Source organism: Stegodyphus dumicola, chromosome 2 (genome assembly GCF_044657685.1).
Source record: "Stegodyphus dumicola isolate Sdum_Otavi_A_Nest chromosome 2, ASM4465768v1".
Taxonomy (NCBI): Eukaryota; Metazoa; Arthropoda; class Arachnida; order Araneae; family Eresidae; genus Stegodyphus; species Stegodyphus dumicola.
In genome coordinates, this window is record NC_140769.1 from 43,195,578 (window position 1) to 43,214,708 (window position 19,131).

The window sequence follows — 19,131 nt, forward strand, 5'->3', positions numbered from 1 at the left end:
CTAGTTGGGTTTTCCTGACTTCTTTGTCGCTCTATTGGTTTGAGTCAGATGAAGTTGAATACGCAACTTGCCGTTCTACCGGATTAAGCAGCTCGTACTTCGTTTCGACCCTGAAGCGATATCGAGAAGTTTCTGGGCATGGTTTCTGGACGGCGTTTCCATGTGATAATCCATTCTGATAACGCATATTGAGGTCATATTCCTGGAATCTCTGTAACCCTCTGGCTATTTAGCCTGCGGGATTCTTGAAATTTAAAAGCCAGGTCAAGGATGCGTGATCTGTGGGGAACAAGAATTTTCTACAATGAATTCCATCATTAATTTCTACAATTAATGATGGAAATATTCCAAGGATTTAACTCTGGTGAACATCTGTTTGCTGGTAATATAGTAATTCCTCTCTGGTTTAGATATCACTTATCAGTTACGTTGATGACTCTCACCGGTATGACTGTTCCCAATAGATCGACTAGTATTCTTTTAGGGTTCTTACAATTCTAAAGGTATTGCAATATGACAGCCATACGGCCATACCAGAAATTTTTGTTTTCTATTCTGGATCCAGGTAGTAAAAATTATGTTTTTGCCGATACTGTGATATTGTCTTGAGCTATTATTTGGCGGACGTATTTAATTCTTTAATTCCGAATAGGATTATGTCCTCAGAGGCAGTGTACTCCATTAAGGAACCGAGAAATTTTAGATACTTTTGATTCCTCGAAAGTTCTGGAATGTATACATAGTTGTAGTTACCTAGGGACGGATACGGTTACATTTGGATAGGGATAGGACCAGTTACAGTTACACAGTAATCAGACCAAAACGTCGCCAAAATTGGCGACTTCTTTGCCTCAATGTGAAATGGACTTACTGGCCAGGAAAGCACTGGAAATATGCTATCTTGGCGAGACTTTGCACTGTAAAGATTTTCATGTTATATTATGCAAGAGATAGTACAATTTGCCCCAAAATAATTCATATATAGTATACAAAATTCATAACGTTATCATACTTCTGCAAAATATATTTAAAGAAACAATATAAATAGTTTAATACACATTATTTTAACAAATGCTTTCCTTTAAACCTAAATTTGTTATGATTATCTTAAGTACATAAACAACATAATTTAAATCAATTATTGACATTTAACTTATCCCACTTTAACAAATCATAGCTTATTAATTATATTACATAATATTAGAAAAATTTTAAAGTCTCACATTTTAACTAAAAATTTACTGAAATGAAATATTGGAAATGTTCATAATCTTTGAAAAATTAATTTCAGTCATTGGAAAATGCAATCATGTCATCAATATAAGATTCAGCATTATCTTTGTCCTTAGCGAGAAGTTGTCATTTAGGGCGGCATTTTTTAACCCAAAAGTAACATTACAAAGGCATACTGTTCTCTTTGTGTCACAGATGACTCAAATTTTGGTACTCAGGGTTTAGTCGTACTTGCCAATATCCTTTAGGATGATCAATCGAAATAATGCAATTGGACTTTGATACTTGGTAAATTAAGTCTGTTGCATTTGCATTGGACAGGCGTCAATTTCAGTATTGCGATTTCAAATAACAGTACTCCACACATAAGTTCCGTCTTTCTTCGACTCAACTACTGGGTGCGTATATTCACTTTCTGATTGAACAATTAATCCGAGCTATATTAGTTCATCCTTTTGTCGATCAACTTTGGAACTTTGAACATCCGGTATAGATTCTGCTTTTTAGTACACTTTCAGGTTGAGTATGAAATTATGTTTTATGAAGTATGAAGTAATGTTATGGCGATTTTCGGAATACCAGATTAAAGATCGGCGTACCTTTTTAAAATTTTCACGAGTTTTTCCCTGAACGGCTTGAGGTGCCTAAGCTCAAGCTCTTCATTAGGACAGTGTTCTACTTTCAGTGGAATAATTTTTGGAATGTTTTCAATTTCTCCAAAACACCTCAGTGTTATACCTCAAATCGGCATTATTTGCAAGCAATCTTAAACTCTCGTATCTTGTTTGCGTGATTCAAAATGTTGTCAGGCGTTTTCACTGTGTAACTATAATCAATATACCTTTTTTTTTTTAATTTTTGTATCAGGTCTAGTCGACCTTGTATAAACTTTGAATTTTGTGTCAAAGACTATGATTCTTGTTAAATATGATTATGATATGAGGCTGTGATTTTTAGTTAAATTCTTTATGACGAGTCTTCTGATTACGCTAGAGTTCATTTCCTTGCCAGCAGCAGAAAGTCCTGCGTATTCAGCAGCTATTTCTAATTTGATCTTCAAATAAGTCAAGTAATCAATTACTGAGCTTATTTGTCCAAAAGTAGGTGTTTCATCAGTTCCTGATGCTTTCAAGACAGATAATGGGCCGTTACGACGTCTTCTATAAAATATCTGGAACGAACTGACATCAGTCGTAGAATTAATGACATCTCGCTAGGCCCAAAAGTAGGTATGGTGGGTGTTTTTCTCAGTCTTGTGAATATGATGTATCATAGACTTCAAAACAGCACTAGAACTTTCTAAAAGTCCGTTTGAACTTCGATGGCAAAGAGTCGAGAGCCTTGGTGAAGATCTCATTCTTTAAAAAAACTATTAGGTCGGCTATGAGGTTGTTATGGCAAATCGCAAATTTTTCACTGAGTTTTTATATTACTGTGGCAACAAACGCTGGCTAGATATTACAACTCAAAGCTCTTTTTGTAAAGGAATTTCGATATTGTATTTTACAAAATAATAACATTAAATTTAATTTCTCCTTGTTTTAGTACAGAAGTTTGTGGTCTAAACTCTCTTCCTGTAAAGTATTGAATTTTTAGGCGCATAAGAATGTAAAATACATATGCTAAATAATTTCGGGATTCAGAAAGATTTTGCAAGAAGCAAAATATAGCATTATTGAGAAATCTTGTCCAAAATCTTCTTATTTCAGTCCTCCTTACTTGCCTTATCAATTTCGCCAGATATTTTTTAAGCACCCTGTATACTAAGAATGCTGCAATGCTTTTGCATATTCATCTTCAGTGCTCAATTTTATCTACGACCTCAAAAAAAATGTAATGTTAACTTTATGTAACTTTCACTTTTGTTTAAATTCTTCATCAACAGAACTTGGAGACCTTAAGGATATGATCCTTAATCCTTAAGGTCTTATCCTAAGATCGATCCTTAAGGATACAATCTTAAGGGTTGTAAGGATTATGTTAATTTTATTAACAGTTAAATTTTAAGTTCCTTTCCTGTCAAATTCTTAACTTCAAATTACTACTTCCGGCCAGAACGTAGTTTTGGGATCATTCTGAAAACTTAATGAGGAAGAGCGTCATTTAAACCGCGAAGTCTACTAGCAGAGTTAGAAAGAATCAGAGTTTCTGATTTGAGCGCGTCTGCCTTTTGGCTACACTCTCTCTCAAAACTGTTATTATGCTCGGCCGTACTTAGGCCCTTGATAAGCTTCGTAATCAAATAGAATCAAGGGGCCAACTCGATTAGAATCTTGATAGCTTCGGCTATATCTCTTTAGTTAATCTTAGTTTTAGTTTAATTTTTAGTCTCTTAAGTTCAAGCCCAAGTGTCGGATTTTATTGTGTACTCCAAAATGGAGTTTTGTTAAATCTTATTGGAATAATAAAGGGTTAGTTACCCTTCCATCTTGTTGTTTTTTGTTACACGAACTTAAGCGATTATTCGCTAACTAGTTCTTAAGATTTGTCACTTTCTACAGTAACTGAGAAATACACTAGTGAGAATCTTACAGGGTAATCGTATCCTTAAGGTCTGTTTCGAACAGAACTTGGAGATTTGAATTTGGAATACAGTATTCGAGATAGTAAAAAAATGCACGAGAATAACTGACTGTAAAACTGCAAAGGTTAATAATTAACTGATAATTAGTTATCATGAATTTAACTCAACCAGAAAGTTCTAAATATGCTAAAGCAAAATATGGTTTTCTAATATCAAAGTTTCTGATAACTGCATTTTTAATAATTTCAGTCATACGACACATCTGCTTGGATCTGACAGTGAAGAACTATATTTAAACATTATTTATTATTTAAATTCGTATTATTAACTGATTATTATCTGTTTGCCCAAACTTTCATTACTTCAGTGAATATTAAATCATTAAAGAAAAGAAAAATATTTTAAATAATAACGTAATCTATACCAAATGATAAAAATGTCATCGCTCTTAGGAAGTTAAAAATATACTATAATGATACAAATGCTGTTGAATGGAAAGTAAAGCTTTAAAATATATTCATTCTCAAAGGGTGTTTAATTTTTTTTTATCTCTAACTAGTTTGATGAGTAGAGAGACTTATTTTTAACTTGATTTGGCACAGACCTATTGAATTTCGTCATGTTAAAAATAGATTTCAGACAATGTTACCGAGAAATTTCCAATAAACATCTTACTTTCCAGATGTAAAACAAACGATTAAAATTTGTCAAGAAAGAAATCTTACTGAAATGCCCTCAAAAAGGAAAACAACTGCCTCTTGTTGAAATATTGTTGGTAATTCCAGCCAAAACATCCTTTTTTACTAATGCTTCGTTTAACGTTATCCAAAAATAATGCGATAAAAAGAGAGTTATTTATTTTCCAAAACGAAGAGAAAAAAAGTGTACAAACCTAGTTCTGTCAATGCAAAGGGAGTTAGTTTCAGTGACGGGTTTATAATTGTCGCAGGTTTCTCATACAGTGGGAAACTAAAAATAAGAAGAACGGGAGAAGTGTCAACTCAAAGTATTATCAAGGCAAAATTTTACTTCCGATACTTAGAAATTACATTTCTTTATCTCTTTGACTTTCAAAGAGTGAAACTTCGTCAAGACAAAGCAACAAATCACATTTCGAAAAGTATCATTACATTTACCAGTTTGACCAGTAATTTTTATAATTTAGTAGACTGCATTGCAAGGTATTTGTCCCGTGTTCTTAACGCTTTCTTCGTGGTGTAAGGGCCAGCACACTCGATGCGCATTCGAGAGGTCCGAAGTTCGCGTCCCAGCGAAGGTACTGCTTATTTTTCACATCACCTGCTTCAAAATAACCTAATGTCTCTACATTGGCATCCGAACTAAAAAAAGTGGTGGATGATAATTCTCCACCACCAGGATTTGGCGATTGGGTCCCGTAACCCACAGTCGCCCTTTAAAAGGGGGAGTATATAAGGTGTTTCTCCCGCTTTCTTAACTTGCCTCCGTGGTGTAATGGTCAGCACACTTCGAGCGTATTCGAGAGGTCCGAGGTTCGAGTTCTGGCGAGGGCATTGCACATTTTTCATGTCTCCTGCTTCTAAATAATCTAATGACTCTACAGTACAAGGAAATTCTATGATGTCCGCTTCAGATGTCTTTTAGATAATCATTAGACTTAATACTATGATATAGTATTAAATTCTTTCTTATCTTTAATAGCCTTAATGCTGACACTTTTCTTTTGTTACAAAGTAATAGTTAGACTCCCTCAATTAGTGTACCAGTACTAGGCTCTATATAAATGATATACCAGTGTTTACTCTTCAAAACGAAACTTTATTTATCTCTTTAACTTTTTTGACTAGCCAATGCTAAAGAATGTAATTAACGCTTAGAACACAAACAGTAGTTTTTTTCTGTAGCACAGATAAGCAGTTATTTAAACTTTTGCCATATCTTTACTCTGCATTCTATTGATTTTAATTAATTATACTGTAAAATAAGCTGTTTTAAGGCATTCTACAATTATAAAGAATCATTTTTGCTTTTAGATTTACACTGTTGTAAAACTATCATTAAAGCATCTTTATTATCCATTTGTTATCTTTTATGTATCTTTTCCGGATCAAATATTCTTCAATAATTTTTTTCTATCAGAATCTTCCTTTTAAGGAAAACATATATATTTAATTTCTGTGAATTTGAAATTACTTTGCTATCGAGTTATTGCTTAAGATTTCATGTAGAGTAAAATAAAGTGTTCGTGATAGTTAAAAGAGTTTATGTTATTTATTATTACATATTTGATAAAATGCTTATATTATATCTAGTTAAGATAAATTTTCTTCTAGTACATTTGTATGCTGCTTTGACACCAAATTTACAATTAGTTTAAGCAAATTGGTAATTTGAAATAAAAATTTTGAACAATCAAAATTATAAATTCGTCAATAATTTAATACAAATTGATCATTTATAACTTAAGATGTCTTAGGTGAATATAATCTTATGAATCTTTTACACATTTTATGTGTTCGTTTAATATTCTGTACATTATCTGAGGGAACTGTGTGTGTTATCTGCATTGAAACGCATACAGTTGTATATTTAAAGGGGAAAAAAGGTTAATCCGAGGTCAACTTTTGGTAATAAAGTTAATTTTTTCCCAACTTTTCACTAACTTTAAGGTCACTTTTTCCTAACTAAGTCTGCTGCTTTTCTTTTATGTCTAACTTAATACTAATTAGAAATCTTTGCTGTTGACTATTGATAGTAAGCTCCTGTTACATCACGTTTCGCTGAAGCTGATATCGAAATCTCTCAGCAAAGCTAAAAATTAATTTCCGAGACTTAAGTTTTAATGTAAACGTATAAATTATGTCAGAACCGTAAAAAACTAGTTCAGTTATATTTGTTTTTAAAAGCGTATAATATTTATTTATACATGTTTTAATTTCATATTTATAACATTAAAAAACACAGAATTTGTATATATTTTTTTAAATTATAATATTATAAATTCTTATTTTCCATAAATTTGCTCATATTTACATGCATGTTATTTACACATTTTTTTTTCAATACACGATAAAAATTAGTAACAATCCATTTTGATGTACAGTATTTTTTCGATAGTTATGTTTCAGTTTGTTACAATGCAACGTGTATCGCATTCCGTACATATAAAAACAACAGGGAAGTAAAGATCCATTTTAGTCGTGTCATATATTAAGTATAATACCATTTCTAAAATACAGGGGATAGAGCAATGTGTGGGTGGCTTACAAACTCTAAAAGCAGTTCATTTATCAACCAAAATTGGAACAAAAGTGATCGCTGTGTCGGAGCAATTTCCGGACCACCCCGTCCATTTTATCCGCAAAAGGTTTGTCGCCAGTCTCCCCTTTTGTTTACCTTGAACAAATGGCCCGAAGAACGGGGGTTAAAGTTGCTGTTGACCCCCCTCCGACGTCGGGTGACCATTGTTTGGTTAGGCCTACACAAAGGAAGGCACACACACGCACACAGCTAGTGTACACACACTGCGTTGCAGCGAGTGTACACACACACGGTTCTGATGTTTACCACCAGAATAGCTGTCCAACCAAACCCTGCCTTCCCCCCTTTGTAACCCCTTTTCTCTTTCGGATTTGCAGTGTCAACATACGCCCCCCGTTCTGTCTGTCTGTAATGAGTTTCTCTTCCCGAAAATACGATATTTGTATTAAGACGACTGTATATTTCGTTTGGGCACAAAGAGACTCGAGGACGACGTTTCTGAGCCATACTCTTGTCTTTATAATAAACAAATGGTCCCGTAGCTCGTATTTTAAATCCCATTTCGTTTTGAGTATGGCTCAGAGGGACTAGAAATCAATACAGGTACAAGCTAGCAGTCGGTACTGCATGTGGGCGATTGGTAATTGTTTTGCTGCTTCAGGGCCAACGGCGGATGCTGCGCTCTGAAGTTAATGATTCCAGTCTGGAATCAGCCATAAATTTTATATTTAAAACTAGGTATTAAAGGTTACTGAAATCCATCGAACAATGAACGCCTTTGGAAGATGCATGTCTTTCATTTAAAAAGAAACTCATCGAATTTTATTGCAATAATATTTTAAAACGCCTTGCTCCGTCCTTTCATTTCAGTACGTTTCAAAAATTTTCTTTTACGAGACTTCCTTTATGTATTGAGAATTAGAATTCTATACAGTTATTAGAAATATTTATGTATAATTACAGTATATAATGTTTAAATAATATAACATAGACCAAAAGGAAGACGGAGCAATGGAATATTTCCTGCTATAGTAAGCACCCTGTATTCAAGTATTCTCTTTATCTAGAAGCAAAATAAGGCTGTGTTGTGCATGAATTTAATATTGTTACATAAAGATGAAAGAAATGTTTCAATGAAATGCACGCGTGACACATTTGTCACAATTCGAATATGGTAAAACATTTCATATAACACTAAAATTATAGGCATATATGGTGGACGTGTTATCATTATTTTACATTTCTGGCTGAGTTTCATATATTTATTTGATGACGGAAAGAGAACAGCAGCACATTATGCGTTTACTTATGAAAGATAAATGTTAGAATGAAATTGTAATTTCAAATTTTACAAGCGTATCTGCCTCTTAATTTTCTCACCGTAGAATGTTATTAAAGAGCTGTATCTATTAATAGTGTCACAAAATATTTCTTAGAATACTTAAATATTTATATGTGTAGGTGTGGCTCGGGGACACCTTAAATACTGGTGAGCTGAAAGAACTCTCGAGAGGCTTGTTGGTAGGGGAAAAGAGATACAACACTCGCGGATCCTTCTTCTAAGGTGTTTTCTACACACATGAGAACGGAATATTCTCGTGGGTGTAAAATCGGTTACCCCCTGTGGTGTACTTTGCTTAGCATTCTCATTGATGAGACAGTCAAGTGGCCGACTCTTCGCTATTCTCGATGAAAGCATTAAGTTCCAATGGTCCGGAAATCTGAAACATCAACTGGAGTTATCACTTTAGCGGTTTTCTGTCATTGAAGAATTCCTTAGATATATAATACATAAAAAAAATTATTTATGGGAAACATATTTTAAAGGTTCAGAAACATCTTTTTTATCCGGGAGGCTAAGAAAATGGGCCATTCGTAGATTGAAAGGGCTATTACTCTCGATACACGATTTTTTGTTAATTTACTTTAAATGTCCATTGTAAATTCGTTGTTTCACTTCTATTGCCATCGTAAAATCTTTCATACTATACATGTAAGATCTTTCATACAATTTCTTTCCCACTGAGTCTGTTATTGTTTAATAAACTAAGCTATTTAAAGAAGCAATAGGTGCAGTTCTTAAGAATGTTATCATTAGTTTAATTATTTTTAACGAAAACGCATTTCACAGCAATTTTGCAAGTGTTCTTGCCTACAAGATTCTCGATGAAGATAGCAAACTCAGACTCTTTTCTACCTTTTATCTAAAAAATTCAAATTAATTTACTTAGTGTAAGCCATGTTGCTTAATTTAAAAAGTTTATTTTTAGCGAGCCAAGTGACAGGTTGTCTTACAACCAATTCCATTGCTGCAATCATAAATAACGTTCAAACTCTGACTGTATTGTATTGTGGCGTTATGTGACTTCAGAAACAAATTGTTTAGTACCACCATGTTGAACACAAATTTCACGTTAAGTTTATAAGTCATAGGCATATTTTCTGGATGTATTTATGTTTTCTTGATCTAGACATTGAATTCTTGTTACGGTAGATATGTACATTTGACCATAAAGAAACATTAGATTATAACCAGAGGGCCATGTAAACTTTACATTTAACAAAGCAAATTAATTAAAATAAAAATACTACAATTAAGAATTACATTTCAAAATTAATAAAAGTAACATAAAGCAATTACCCTTGGATAAGAGGAAAAGTTATGTCCATCTGTCGAATCTCTAACTAACTGTTGAGATGTTAAATGTTTCAATTTTTTTTGACTGTTGCCATTTACCGTTAGGTTATAGACTCCCCCTAGGGCTTTGATGAGGTCTCGACGAAGGGTCAGCAAGATATTTCACATTCATCTCTATGAAGCGTAAACCGGGAATCTTTTGATGACGAGTTTAGAATGATTGATTTAACTGCATAGAATCAGGATGATTCTCCAAAACAACAATGAATTGGGATAATTCGTCTAAATTTGGACAGAATCAGGATGATTCTCCAAACCATCAATGAATCGGGAAGATTCATTTAACATGGAATCGGGATGATTCTCTAAAACTTTTGTGAATCAGGATGATTCGTTTAACACAGAATCAGGGTTATTCCACTAAAACTTCACTGAGTCGTTATGATTCATTTAATAAGGAATCGGGATGGTTCATTTAACATAGAATCAGTATGATTCTTGAAGAGTTCATTATATGGGGTTGGATCTCCACCTGGTTTGAAGCGATTCTCGAATTCTAAAAGTATGCTTTCTCCCTTCCTAATCACAATATCAGATCCACCCTACTGTAAAAGGAACTTTGAAAGTAAAAATTTTGAAATCGCAGAATTGTTCGAAGGCAACTTGACTGCACATGTGGAATTACTTTATATGTATTACTTGTGCTAGCGACTGCACTTAATGCAACCCATTTTTGAGCCATTTATTTTCCTTTTCTAAATTTGAATATTGTTTCTTAACTTCTCCTAAATTTATGAGAATACTAAAACGTTCACTAGAACAATCATCTGTTGTAGAACTAGAGCCTTTCAGTTTTTAAACAGTTTCCTCCACTTCATCTTCAAGGTCTTATTTTTCTTCTTCCAAACCTCTGATGCGTTGCTCCATTTTTTCGCAGGCTTTTCAAATAGAGTTTTAGGTTTTGCTTTTCTAACCAATGATAACTGAGACTAATAAGATTGAATTTAGGATCTGGAGAGTTTTCACATTTATTCTTTGATTCATCCGTTCTAGTAGCTTTGAGTTTTAATGACATATTTTCCATTCTTTCCTTCTGTGGATTCATTCCTTTTTTGATTCTCAAATATTATTTCTTTCTTTTTACAAAATTAAACATGCTTCCACTCCATGCTAAACTATCATAATCAATTTAACTTTGTATAAAATACAACTGCTACTTACTGCATAATTGCTTTACAATAAACGCAAGGACATTGGAATAATCCTTCACTGCCAGGTTGGCTGTTAATTTCCAGATTGTAAAAAATCAAAATGTTCCATATCACCAGGTGGGTTGATTTTCTTCCTTCGACGCAAGAAAAGCTCGAAGTAAAAAAATTGCGCTCGACTTTCTGTAATAAGTTTTGAATTTTTGAGGATTCGGGCTCACTGTTGGGCTGCCCGTTGTTCGATAATTCACCAGATACCTGTACGACAATACCATCATTCAGTGTCTCTTGACTATCCACTTGTCTAATTTTTGCATGAAAGTCACGGAAATTCAGCTGCATAATACGTTCATGTATATCCTGTTGTCCTACTACAGTTCGAGTTTCTTGCCAAGGTCGATCCAATCCTCCATGTAAGATAATTTTGGTAATTTGTGCTGCCCTGCCTCGTGAACTTAATCACATTACAGGTCTACTCCCCCTTTGGGGCACATCGTGGAGGTTCAACCTCCACTATTACCGCTCCAGAGGAGCGACGCATCACCTGTAAAAATCTCCAGGCAGCACTGGTCGTCAATTGCTACCTGCCAGTCGCATGGGCGAGAACGTCGCAAAAGGTACCCAGCAAACCGGGGGGGGGGATCCACACCGCTCAGAACATGCCAGATCCCGAGGCCGGCCAATAAGTGACCTTTCCCAGGGACTTCAGAACCACCAAGTTCATAAATTTTATACACCCCGTGACCGAGACTTGCCTAGGTACAGATCCTAGCCAGTAGCTTCGCAGAGTTCTCTACGTCGAACCCCGGGGGGGGGGAAATCCTCCGTGTAAGAAAGATGAATCATTATTATAAAACCTGTGCAAATGTAGAGGAGCCTTGTTTAATAAAGTATAATACTAGTGAACAAATTCTCGGCCCACACACTGGGCAGTAGGTATGTCCATGACCATGTCTTGTATCTTTCCAGCACTATTAGTCCTAACAGATTTTGCTCTCGAAAAGCTATACGGTGTAATTATTAAGAAGATTTTATACTTTTATCAGTAAAGCTGATACCAAAATATAATTGCTTATAATAAAATTTAAATAATTTGTTTAAAAAATTCTTTTTGACTGTTGCTATTTACCTTTAGGTTATGAGATTAGTTTACAAATGTTTCAGAACAATCAGTTTTTCAGAAATTTCACAGTAAAGTTAGACTGTAAGAATATACTTAGACAAAGCAGCTCTTTTTCTTATTCCTCTTAGTTTCCATCCTCAAAGACGATTCCCAAGTAATCTCGATATGCCTCGATATAGTTTAGTTTTTAGTTATATAGTATTACACATATTCCTTATTGTAATTAATTGCATAGTTAATGATTTTATTTACAAAATCAAAGCAATTATAAGTATTGCATTACAGTATACTGGTATTAGAAAGGATTTTTACTCAATTAATTTGGTAAATCTCAATTTTCATATAATTCATGACAGAAAAATTGCAGTATTGTAAATTCAAACTCTCTGACATATATTAATTTGTGATTCACTTCGAATTTTAAAAAAAGTATTTAAAAGAGATAGAAAAATTCCTTAAATGCGTTATAAGAATTTTGTAGAGAATTCTTCTCAAGGATAAAATAAATTCTTAAGACCGAATATTTCTGAAATGCAGTAGATATAAATTAAATAAATATAAAAAAAATAAACTGCAATCTCAAAACTTCGGATTACGGCTTTAAACCTCCAAGAGTTTACCAATATAGTGTATGAAAGTTAGTTAAATATTTAAAAATTCAAAAAATATTAAACATCGTGAAATTTAAAAAAAAGTGGAATCTAAATCCAGCACACTGATTAAAATTTAGTGACAAAAACAATGTTAAACTAACAATATATCAGATTACTAGTTTAAGAATTAATTCCTTAAATTCAAGATACAAAACATTCACATGTCTAAAATAAGCTGTTAAAAATCGTAGTGCCAAATGGAAGAGGTAAATTTACTGGAATGTTTATTTCAGTATAAATTATCAGCATCAGGAGACTGGTAGCCTTATATGACAAAAGACTTAATTATTCAAGGTGTTGTAGCAGATTTGTTTCATCGAATCTCTTGCACACAAAGCCTGCAATTAATGTTTCCACAAATTGGCAATATTTTTCATTTTACTGAAAATAATATTCCAGTTGTATTCTCGATTGTCGCAGTTTACAAATTTTTTTCGGAATTAGAGAAAAAAGATGCTCATCTTGTTTTAATTATAAATCCGATAGAAAAGTGCCTTAAACATTTGTTTGTTCTGAGAAGTTATATATCTGAGGAACTCAGACCGACCGACTATCGAATTTCTTATCAGTTTAAAAACACTTGTTTCAGATAAATTTTATTTACTTTATTTAATTTATTTATAATGCATTTCAAAATATTAATTTTTATATTGATAATTCCATTTACATCGATCTGTAATCAGTTCTCACTTAAAAAATAACTATTGTAAAATTTATTTTAGAATTTACTTTCGATTCCCCATAGATAAAGTTAAATGTGTTTATCATAAAAAAAAGGGTTAAGAAAAACTCATTTACACTCGGGCACTCTGATTAAATAATACCTATTCTATTCTCTTCTCTTCTTAAACCCGATTAAACGCGGAACACGAATAGATAAAATGAAGATAATAAAAATAATAATAAAAAAGTCTCCCCCTTCGGTTTATAGAAGATATGGCGATTAATAATGGAACCCCAAATCGTCTTCTGCCACTTGTAATCGCCGACCAGGAAAAAGTGCGAAAGAGCAAAAACGATACATTCAGCCATCCAAGTCACGTGCTGCAGAGGAAGTTGTTCTCCACAGACAGTCAGACAGACAGACCGACACAATCCACCCCGGGCGAAGATTCGGCTTGTGGGGGATAGTAGAAGAGAGATGGGGGTTCCTGGTAATCGCAACAGACCTCTCTATGTGGCCCTTTTTTCCCCCTCTTGCTGTTATCTTATTTAGGAAGTGTATATAGAACGGAACGCAAGAGTTGGTTTCAGCCTACTTAGAGGATTAGCGTCCCGTGTATCGCCGATGTAGAAGAGAGGAACTGTAATCCTCTTTACCTCCCCCTGACAGTCTTGCCTCCCCTCTCTTCTCGCTCTCTCACACACACAAACCAACATCCATCTGCAGGTTGCTACAGGGACTGAATACGAATTGAGCAAAATTGTCCACATTCCGTATGGTAGAAACCTGGTAATGGGTTGGATATATTAACCCATAGTAGGTTAGTATTCTTCATCAAAGAGAAAAAAATTCTTTTTCAGGAAATCTAAATAAAAGGAAAAATTCTAATGGGAATCTCAGTAATAAGCCTAGGGTGAAAAGATGACGATATTTCCTAACTGTTATTCCCTCCCTTTTATCCCTAAAAATTAATTATGTATACCAATATGCAAAAACGTACCCACTCGAGAAGTTTAAAAAAATTAGCTGGGAATAATCTTTAAAATTATAATTTTACAATATTAACTGTTAATATTACAAGCACACGAAATTTCGAGCCTTTGCAATTTGTACGAGGTTTACCGGGAATAACCACTGAATTTTATGCCTCCGCACTACTAGCCTCTCTCATTTATTTTGAAACGGAGCACTGTTGACCTACTATCTCTAAAAATGTGGTGTGGACTAACTATATGGGTCATCCTTTCTCTGTTGATGGCCGTTTTAATATTACCATTAGGTTGGAAATGAATATTTACTAATGAGGGAAAATTTTATTAAACAAAAATGTTTTAGTAGTGCGATTAAGACTCTAGTTCTTCAATGTAAACATCACCATGTAGCTTAAGATCTTGCATTATGGTCTGCGGTTTTTTCTCGGAGTTCCTTGATTCTTATATTTTTGAAGTGTGTGATTATAGTGAATTTGCGGTGCCATTACACTTAAAAATCTCGGAAATCTTCTCAGACTTTATGGAGAGGAAGATCGATACCTGAAAGTCGCATTCCATCCTTTGGGATTTACCTCAACAAAATTGCAGTGGAGTTGGGCAAAGTTGTACCATTCTAGCCACTAGTAGCTTCTAGTACAAGGATGAACAAGTGTTGTTCTAAGCTACCAGGACGGTAGCAATTTTGTGGCCTTCGCAAGCTGGAACATGTCAGCCCAATAACGTTATTCCTTTTAAAATTGCATTTCCTATAGCATGTTAAAATTTCTATATAATATTACTCCTAATCATTTTATTTCAAATTTTAAAACATAAACTCTTATATAATATATTTTATAATTTACAATTTTAATATTTATGTAATTTTTCATAGTAAAATAGAACACAAGCGTAATAAAATCTCTAACCACTTTCTTCTCCTAAACTGCATTCTCTCATGTTTAAAAAAACTGCATTTTTAAATTTCTACGTTTGTTAATATGGAATTAAACAGCATTCTCTAAACATATAATCTATCCATTTGCTATTTTATAGGGTGTTTTTTTTTTTTTTTTTTTTTTTTTTTTTTTTTTTTTTTTTTTTAGTCTATTTACCTGGGCCCTTCAGTAACCTGACATGAATAAGAATAGTGTAAGAAATCACAACACATAAAGATAAACTAAATGCTGTGATTTCTGTTAACAATTTAGATATCTCACTGAAACAGAGCAGTTCAGTTTAAAATATTCTTTGAGCTCTTCTGAGACCCAGAATATATTTATAAGTTCGTACTTACATATTTAATTCTTTCATCGTTCCCCTTTAATTTCACAGAGGGATTTCAGCGTCAGTTGCACATGACTATTGAGAACTTTTAGGATTTCACAGATGCAGAGAACAGAGTTAAAAACTGAAGAATTTTCGCCAAATTCTGTTTATGAGATTTTATTACTGTAATAGTTGCTTTATTTTCTGTAATATTATATTGTTTACTCATAGCCGCACTCTCCTCTTGCATTTTCTTTAAACACTTACTTAATCTTCTTTCCTTTCCTGATGTTTTCTTATAAGAATCCTCCCATCTTTTGTTTACACTTTGATTGCTACACAGGCACAGTCTATTTTTAACAAAGCCTTAGACAGAAACTATGTTACTAGAAATCCATGATCAATAAATGTATTTATACGTTCACATAAAGTATGGTATGTAGTTTGGGCCGTCCAAAATTCATTTTCGGTATTGCAAAAATATTCTAGGTAAAAAACATTTGTCCATAAACACTAATACCCTTATAAAATCCTGGACTAGACCAAAAAGACTTTGTGAAAGAGACTTCTATATCCTCTATTTGTATTCAATTTAATTTGAGAGCACCGAATATGTTAGAAAGCATGCCATCTTCCAAAAATATAACTGCATCGCTTCTATGAGTGATATTTTATAAATGACGCAAAGAAATATCAATATTGTAGGAAAAAAAGAAATAAACATAACTTTAGGAAAGAAAACTTTAGCGATAGATCTTCTAAATTTTTAATTAAAAAACAATCCAATAGAAATATTTTAAATTAGGCCAAAAACAACAACTTTAGTTTGACATAGATTTTAAATAAAATTCTTTCTGTTTCGAGGTAATTGCTCCAAGAAAAGAAGGATTTGTTTGGTCTGATCGACTATGATACTAGTAGACTTTTATTCAAAAATAATTTCAAACTAAAGATTTTCTTTGCCTAATTTTAAATTTTAAATTTATTTTTTAATATGTAATAGTTGTATGTCAATAATTTGATGGCCAATCGGTAGGAAATCCATTTTAAGCATATTTGAAGATAAGAAAATTGCAGTAACCCCAAATCTTCCTCTATTCTACCTCAGAAAGTTTTAACATATACCAGACCGGACGAATGCACAACAGTTACCTATGGTAGAAAGTTTAAACAATTCTTTATCATATTTTCTTATGCTTGTTATATAATGATCCTCTATTCCATTCACCTTCATTTCTCTCAGAAAATCGCGCGGTAATCGGTAATTAGTACTAAGCAGATTTGTGAGAAATGTACGAAATTATGCATGGCCTTCCACAACTCCTAAACTGGCCATGCTGATCCGCATATGATTACTTGAAGGCAAAGCCTCCATATGATTTAATGAAATTAATATAGTTTAACAATAACATTTTATTATTATTTTCATCTTTCATTGCGTTCTTAGGTTCATTTCCGTTGTTACAGTTAAGGCAATTTTTACGTTTCAGTGTAAGGCATTTCTTCTTCTAATTAAAATTAAATCTGCCAATTAAAATTAAATCAGTTTTATTATCAAGGACCTTGACTTACAGAGTTCCCTGGCTGCGTAGAATAGTTTAATTATATATATGATTAATTTTTAGGCCGTGCTAACCGTCAGATTGCTAGCAATGGCTAGGATGACTTCCTAATCCAGTAGTGCCACTAACTCAGTTTGGCGGAACAGGTTAAGTAAAGTGACTATATGTACTAGAGGGAAGGTAAAAAAGGATAGGGTAAAAATAATAAGAACGTAACACGTAAATTTGACTAAAACTGGCAAATTAATATTTTTAAAATTTTCTTAGAGTCAACCAATGCTATTATATTACCTAAACAGTATTATTATGTATAATACTGACACTGACATTGCCTAACAGTAGTATTATGTATGATACTGGCATTACATTACCTAACAGTATTATTATCTATGATACTGGCATGAACATTGACAACTGGCATAAAAATTTCTCGTCATTTAAAATATTTTGAAGTATTTTTATTAATAGCCTTGATCCAGAAATCATATGTTATTATCTTTTTAAATTATTAAAATATTTTGAAACATTTTTAGTATAGTCTTGATTCAAAGATCATTTATTATAATTTTTTCCCCCTTTTTTTTTTTTTTTTTTTTTTTTTTTTTAATAATGACCATTGACTAAGAAAATTTCAATAAGATACTTTTTTACAGTTTGCATAACAAGATTTATAACATATATGAAAGTAGAAAAACAATTAATGTTTTCATTAAATTTTGCATCATTGATGCTAGTAATAAATTTTATATTTGTTTTAGAAGGAAAGATGAAGAATTCAAACCGTATATCTACCAATAAAAATTCACTTACATTAGCTTAATATATATAATTTTATAACAGTTTAAGAACAAAACTGGTGCAGCTTGTCAGAACGTTTCTTATAAAATCATTAATTTTTATTTGGGTTACAATAAACGATATGCATTAATATGTAGTAGTTTACAATCTTTTAATCTATGATTTTACAAGTTATGTCTTAGAGAAATAAAAAAAAGCGGATTTATTTTTATTTTTTCAATTCTAAAGGGGCGAAATTTTCGCGGCACAGCAAACCTAATCTAGCTGCTTTATATAAAGAGACTTGTATCATATTCTTTCGAAATGCAAGTCAGCTTTCCTAAATAGTTTCAGAGTTACCAAGTGAGGAATTTTTATCCTATAAAGAATACGCATATTTTCTTTTTCCTGTTTCGACACAACTAAATCATTTACAAAACCGTATTATATTTACTTAAATATATTAATTTATTTGCTTATATTATGCGAACGCATTTATTTTATTTTCTATAGAATACTAATTTATTTACAAACATTTTAAACCATTTACTTTCATATAGTTAAGAACTAGGAAAAGTGCGCGTAAATTCAAATATGCTCCCGCTCCTGTCAAAGCATCTCCCTATTCATTTTATAACTCTTTCGTCCGCAACGAATTTCAAAAGCTTCACAGGAATAGCTCCAAATTTCAAGATTTTTTTCGCTAAAAACATGGACGTATACCTATTAATAAATGACAACTAATTAAACGGCTACGAATCGCTTTGTTTTATGGAAACAAAATCCCTCTCCCAATTCGCATATTTATTATTCATTTAAGTCGTAGCTGCAGATCTCCGTTTTTGATATCCACTTTTCACAGAATTTCCCCACCACCACCCGGTCACATCTGTTACAGCTTGTTGCCATTCAGCGATTATTAATTACTGTCGGAAAAATGTACCGAGAGCTTTATTTTCGAGTTTTCCGTTGTGCATAGAAAGCCGATTATACAGAGAGACGAGAGCATTTTTATAATGCTCCCTGATTCCCAGTCAAAGTTTAATGATTTTCCTGAATTTTTGCGTTTTCCGGGGAATTAATTTAATTATTAATTAGCCATTCGACGTTCCGGAAATAAATGCCCTCGCCGGTCTCATTACATAGAACATTATCCTGTATTTGTTATTTGTTGCACTAAGAAAATAAGAAGAGCTGACATTGTTTTTGTTTGCTTATTTCGCTCTTGTCTGCAAGATAATAAAAGGCTTTTATGCCATTTATTTCCGATGG